The sequence below is a fragment of the Electrona antarctica genome (assembly GCF_951216825.1).
Source record: "Electrona antarctica genome assembly, chromosome: 1".
NCBI classification, from domain to species: domain Eukaryota; kingdom Metazoa; phylum Chordata; class Actinopteri; order Myctophiformes; family Myctophidae; genus Electrona; species Electrona antarctica.
The window spans coordinates 8,073,870-8,080,453 of NC_136806.1; positions in this window are offsets into that span (position 1 = coordinate 8,073,870).

The following is a 6,584-nucleotide window of genomic DNA, read 5'->3' on the forward strand; positions in this document are numbered from 1 at the left end:
ATGCCGTCAGGGATTAGCCCATTTTGACCTGAGCACGATTCTACGAATGTCTTCTAAATCATGACAGTTTTCAGGAAGAAAAAAAATGTTTCTATGTCAGTGGTTCTCAAGCTATTCATGTCAAGGACCCCAAAAATTCTATGTAATTGGCTGCCGACCCCCCCCCCATCTGAAAATGTTGTTCCAGGGACACCCCCCCCCCCCCCCCCCCCCCCCCCCCCCCCAGAAGCAAAGATTTCAGTTAAAAAACGTTCACTCTGAAAAGAATATAATTATATTCAAAGATTTGCACCACATTTTCACGATCTTTCAAAAATAGCAGATCTACAAGCTCATAGCGCGGCACCGAGTGCCGCGCTATGAGCTTGTAGATCTGCTATTTTCCAATAGCTAAAGTACAACATAAAACAGCAACAGGGGTTCCCGTTCAGAATGGATTAGATACAGGAGCATGAAATCCAGCGCTACTCGGCTGCTAAACGGTTTCTTTTTCCCCACAGCAATTTCAGATAGCTGAATCTCAGAAAGTTTGAACTGTACAAAGTTACAAACTATGGAATGAACTCACTATTTCAATTTGAACTTCCGGACGTAATCTGAAGACTCACTTCTTCAGACTTCCATCTCAGCCCGTAGCACTTGCCCTATAGCATCGGCGACTTAGTTTGCAGGCATAAGCAACTAAAAATGTAGTTTAGATTATTTAAATTAGTTATAAGATTGATTTTTTTTTTTTGTATCTGGTAAAGTTAAAGGAGCATTCAGTGATTTGAGTGATTTGGAGAACCACCCAGTGCACCCCGGTAACAAAATGTGCACATGCACGCTCTACAGTGGGGGGAAGTGCAACAGGCCAACAGCATGTGCACCAAGGCCCGCCCCCACTCGATCATGATTGGAGGAAGGCCCCTCTCATCCTGATTGGATGAAGGCTTTGCCACCCACCACCAAAACTGAAACTAGGGTTTTTTGACCCCAGGGGCTCACTGGGGACAGGGAGGAACTCCTTATATGGTCAGCACACTCTATAGTAGGGAGGATTATCCAGAAAAAAAGAAAAAATAAGTGATATTTAGATTAAGTCAAATCACTGAATATACCTTTAAATTTGAACTGTTTGTTTTTTTTTGCACTGATAATCTCGCTGTGGATGAGTGGGACACAATTCTGTTTTTATGTGAACCATAAAAATGACGAATACACCTATAAACCTAAACCTACAGGACTGTAACTCAAGAGTGTACAAATGGAAAACCATGTGTACACCGATAGTTGTGGGGGATCCTTGAAATGAAAAACCACCGTACTAAAACATAAAAGTCACTGGTGATATTTATTGGCATTAACTCTTAGCCTGCCGCCATTAATTAATCCCTCGATTGCGTATTGCCATGGTTTAATCACACGTGACACTTACTTTGAAGAGCCAAATATCCGTATCGCATTTTACTATGAAACCATTCCGTGTGTGTTGACGAAGCTGGTGCTCGTTCTCTCGGTCGGTGGTGGAAAAAGTGGACCGCGAGTATCACAGCGCCTGCTACAGGCCGTTGAAAACGCTTGTCTGGGACAAAGCGTCCTCTGCAATGTCGCTTCTGTGAGATAAAGCAGTCTGAAAACAGAGCCGGCAATGTTAGTGGATGCGCGCGCATTTTCAAAATGGCCGCGCCCATTGTGTCAGAAGCATAACAAAGCTAACGGACGGTAGATTTCGATACGATCGTATTAAAACATGCATTAATGAATACATCGCTGTTAAAACGGCTTTTCCGTTTGTGGCAGGCTACAAGATTCTACGTGTTAATATTCCTATGTTCCTGGCGGGTAAACGATTAAGAGCCCAATGTACTGTCTGAGATAACTCTTATAAGTCTAGACAGGACCACAGTCCACATTTATTCCACCTTCCTGTAAACACATTAATCCTGTGCAGTTCAGTTCAGTTGAAGAGTTCAGTTTATTTCCAGACCCTTTTGGACAACAAAAAGGTGCATACATTGTGCAATTAGTGCCATTTGGGCAAGACATAATCACAATCACAAGTCCAAGGCACAAGTTGTCAAGTCCATTTGACGTTATGAAGAGTCCAAGATGCTGGAAAAGGGGACAGCTAGGGAGAAGCATAATGCTTATCGAGCCCTATACCCCTGGCTCATTTAGCGAAGAATTGAAATAAATAGATAGTTACAATAGGTTTACAGTGATTATATCACACTTCAAAATAACGTAACATAATTTACACACATTCATATATGACATACCCTCCCTGTTGCCACGGAAACGGTCGGTGGCGTGACGTCAGGCCACAACGTCACGACACCCAGACAGTGGCCTTGTGGTTAGAGTGTCCGCCCTGAAACTGGGAGGTTGGGGTTCGATCCCCAGCCGGGTCATACCAAAGACTGTAAAAATGGGACCCAATGCCTCCCTGCTTGGCACTCAGCATCAAAGGGTTGGATTGGGGGGTCAAATCTACTAATCAAATGATTCCTGAGCGCGGCACGGCTGCAGCTCACCGCTCCTTGGCTGCGGCTCGCCGCTCCAAGAGATGGGTCAAATGCGGAGAACAAATTTCACTGCGGTAACGTGTGTGACAAATCATATGACTTTGACCCTATAAAGTATGGCTCAGAAGACCGAAGAAGTGCCAGTCAGTCAGTAGAAAGAAGATCAATAATATTATACTATAATAATATACTTTAAGCAATATAAAAAGAGGTACCCTAAATATACTTGGGCTCAAGCATTCGACTCCCTCCCCAAACTTACACCAGCCCTGGCTCAGGGGTAGAGTGCCTGGATGGTAACCGTAAGGTTGCCAGTTCGAACCAGGGCTCCCCCAGAGTTATTGTCAAAGCGTCCTTGAGCAAGACACTGAACCCCTAATTGCTCCTGATGTGCTGGTTGGTGCCTTGCATGGTTTCCGCTGCCATCGGTGTATGAATGTGTGTGAATGGGTGAATGTAATGCACAACCTCTGTAAAGCGCCTTGGATAAAGGCGCTATATAAATGCACCATTTACCATTTACCATTTGACCACTGACAGCTACCTGCTAATACACTCCCTGTGACCCTCGCTCTCCAACGCAGTGGTTCCAGGGGGTACCCAGCTAAATGATAGTTTGGAACCAAATATAAATTGGGGTCCCAAATATATAAATTGGGGTCCCAGAGATAGAAATGGGGGGGGGGGTCCACAGCCTAAATGCATGTAAAACTGGGGGTCCTTGAAATTAAACTGGTTGAAATCACTGCTAGAGCCGTACAAATCTTCTCTGGGGGTCCCATGGCATGTCTTTTCAAATAGGGGTCCGCGGGCTAATTAGTGTCAATTTGTGGGTCCTTGACATGAAGAAGTTGGGGAACCACTGCTCTAACCGTTAGAGCAGTGGTTCCCCAACTTAGAGTCTAACGCACACTCACAACTCTCTCTCTCATGTGAGAGTCAAGACAGCAAAGAGCTCTATGGGACACGTGTGTCACTGTGGAATGGGCGGTGCAGGTCACAGGTCTCACTGAAGGTATAATAACCCATTTTGACCTGAGATCAGATTCTATAAATGTCTTCGGTCGGACCCACAGTTGTCCAGAACCTCCCCAAAAAGGCCTCTGCCCGGGCTCTGGACCGGACCGGGCCCCTGGTCCATATATGGAGCTGGCCTGTTTTGACATCATTCTGACGTCTTCACAGACTCCATATTTGGGCATGCCTGACAAAGAACTCCATATATGGGCATAAAAGGGACACAGACATAATATCTGGGTGGGGCATGCATTTCCAACTTGGATCGTTCCAAGCAGGCCAGTGCCCAACAGGCACCACTGTAGAGGCTCCCAACACATAATATCTGGGTGGGGCATGCATTTCCAACTTGGATCTTTCCAAGTAGGCCAGAGCCCAACGGGCACCACTGTAGAGGCCCCACGGGCACCACTGTAGAGGCCCCATGGGCACCACTGTAGAGGCCCCACGGGCACCACTGTAGAGGCCCCATGGGCACCACTGTAGAGGCCCAACGGGCACCACTGTAGAGGCCCCATGGGCACCACTGTAGAGGCCCCATGGGCACCACTGTAGAGGCCCAACGGGCACCACTGTAGAGGCCCAACGGGCACCACTGTAGAGGCCCCACGGGCACCACTGTAGAGGCCCCACGGGCACCACTGTAGAGGCCCCATGGGCACCACTGTAGAGGCCCCATGGGCACCACTGTAGAGGCCCAACGGGCACCACTGTAGAGGCCCAACGGGCACCACTGTAGAGGCCCCACGGGCACCACTGTAGAGGCCCCATGGGCACCACTGTAGAGGCCCAACGGGCACCACTGTAGAGGCCCCACGGGCACCACTGTAGAGGCCCCATGGGCACCACTGTAGAGGCCCCATGGGCACCACTGTAGAGGCCCAACGGGCACCACTGTAGAGGCCCCACGGGCACCACTGTAGAGGCCCCACGGGCACCACTGTAGAGGCCCCACGGGCACCACTGTAGAGGCCCAACGGGCACCACTGTAGAGGCCCCATGGGCACCACTGTAGAGGCCCAACGGGCACCACTGTAGAGGCCCCACGGGCACCACTGTAGAGGCCCCATGGGCACCACTGTAGAGGCCCCATGGGCACCACTGTAGAGGCCCCATGGGCACCACTGTAGAGGCCCCACGGGCACCACTGTAGAGGCCCCACGGGCACCACTGTAGAGGACCCATGGGCACCACTGTAGAGGCCCCACGGGCACCACTGTAGAGGACCCATGGGCACCACTGTAGAGGCCCCACGGGCACCACTGTAGAGGCCCCATGGGCACCGCTGTAGAGGCCCCATGGGCACCACTGTAGAGGCCCCATGGGCACCGCTGTAGAGGCCCAACGGGCACCACTGTAGAGGCCCCATGGGCACCACTGTAGAGGCCCAACGGGCACCACTGTAGAGGCCCCATGGGCACCACTGTAGAGGCCCAACGGGCACCACTGTAGAGGCCCCATGGGCACCACTGTAGAGGCCCAACGGGCACCACTGTAGAGGCCCCATGGGCACCACTGTAGAGGCCCCATGGGCACCACTGTAGAGGCCCAACGGGCACCACTGTAGAGGCCCAACGGGCACCACTGTAGAGGCCCCACGGGCACCACTGTAGAGGCCCCACGGGCACCACTGTAGAGGCCCCACGGGCACCACTGTAGAGGCCCCATGGGCACCACTGTAGAGGCCCAACGGGCACCACTGTAGAGGCCCCATGGGCACCACTGTAGAGGCCCCATGGGCACCACTGTAGAGGCCCAACGGGCACCACTGTAGAGGCCCAACGGGCACCACTGTAGAGGCCCCACGGGCACCACTGTAGAGGCCCCACGGGCACCACTGTAGAGGCCCCATGGGCACCACTGTAGAGGCCCCATGGGCACCACTGTAGAGGCCCAACGGGCACCACTGTAGAGGCCCAACGGGCACCACTGTAGAGGCCCCACGGGCACCACTGTAGAGGCCCCATGGGCACCACTGTAGAGGCCCAACGGGCACCACTGTAGAGGCCCCACGGGCACCACTGTAGAGGCCCCATGGGCACCACTGTAGAGGCCCCATGGGCACCACTGTAGAGGCCCAACGGGCACCACTGTAGAGGCCCCACGGGCACCACTGTAGAGGCCCCACGGGCACCACTGTAGAGGCCCCACGGGCACCACTGTAGAGGCCCAACGGGCACCACTGTAGAGGCCCCATGGGCACCACTGTAGAGGCCCAACGGGCACCACTGTAGAGGCCCCACGGGCACCACTGTAGAGGCCCCATGGGCACCACTGTAGAGGCCCCATGGGCACCACTGTAGAGGCCCCATGGGCACCACTGTAGAGGCCCCATGGGCACCACTGTAGAGGCCCCACGGGCACCACTGTAGAGGCCCCACGGGCACCACTGTAGAGGACCCATGGGCACCACTGTAGAGGCCCCACGGGCACCACTGTAGAGGACCCATGGGCACCACTGTAGAGGCCCCACGGGCACCACTGTAGAGGCCCCATGGGCACCGCTGTAGAGGCCCCATGGGCACCACTGTAGAGGCCCCATGGGCACCACTGTAGAGGCCCAACGGGCACCACTGTAGAGGCCCCATGGGCACCACTGTAGAGGCCCAACGGGCACCACTGTAGAGGCCCAACGGGCACCACTGTAGAGGCCCAACGGGCACCGCTGTAGAGGCCCCACGGGCACCACTGTAGAGGCCCAACGGGCACCGCTGTAGAGGCCCCACGGGCACCACTGTAGAGGCCCAACGGGCACCACTGTAGAGGCCCCACGGGCACCACTGTAGAGGCCCAACGGGCACCACTGTAGAGGCCCCATGGGCACCACTGTAGAGGCCCAACGGGCACCACTGTAGAGGCCCCATGGGCACCACTGTAGAGGCCCAACGGGCACCACTGTAGAGGCCCCATGGGCACCACTGTAGAGGCCCAACGGGCACCACTGTAGAGGCCCCATGGGCACCACTGTAGAGGCCCAACGGGCACCACTGTAGAGGCCCCATGGGCACCGCTGTAGAGGCCCCACGGGCACCACTGTAGAGGCCCCATGGGCACCACTGT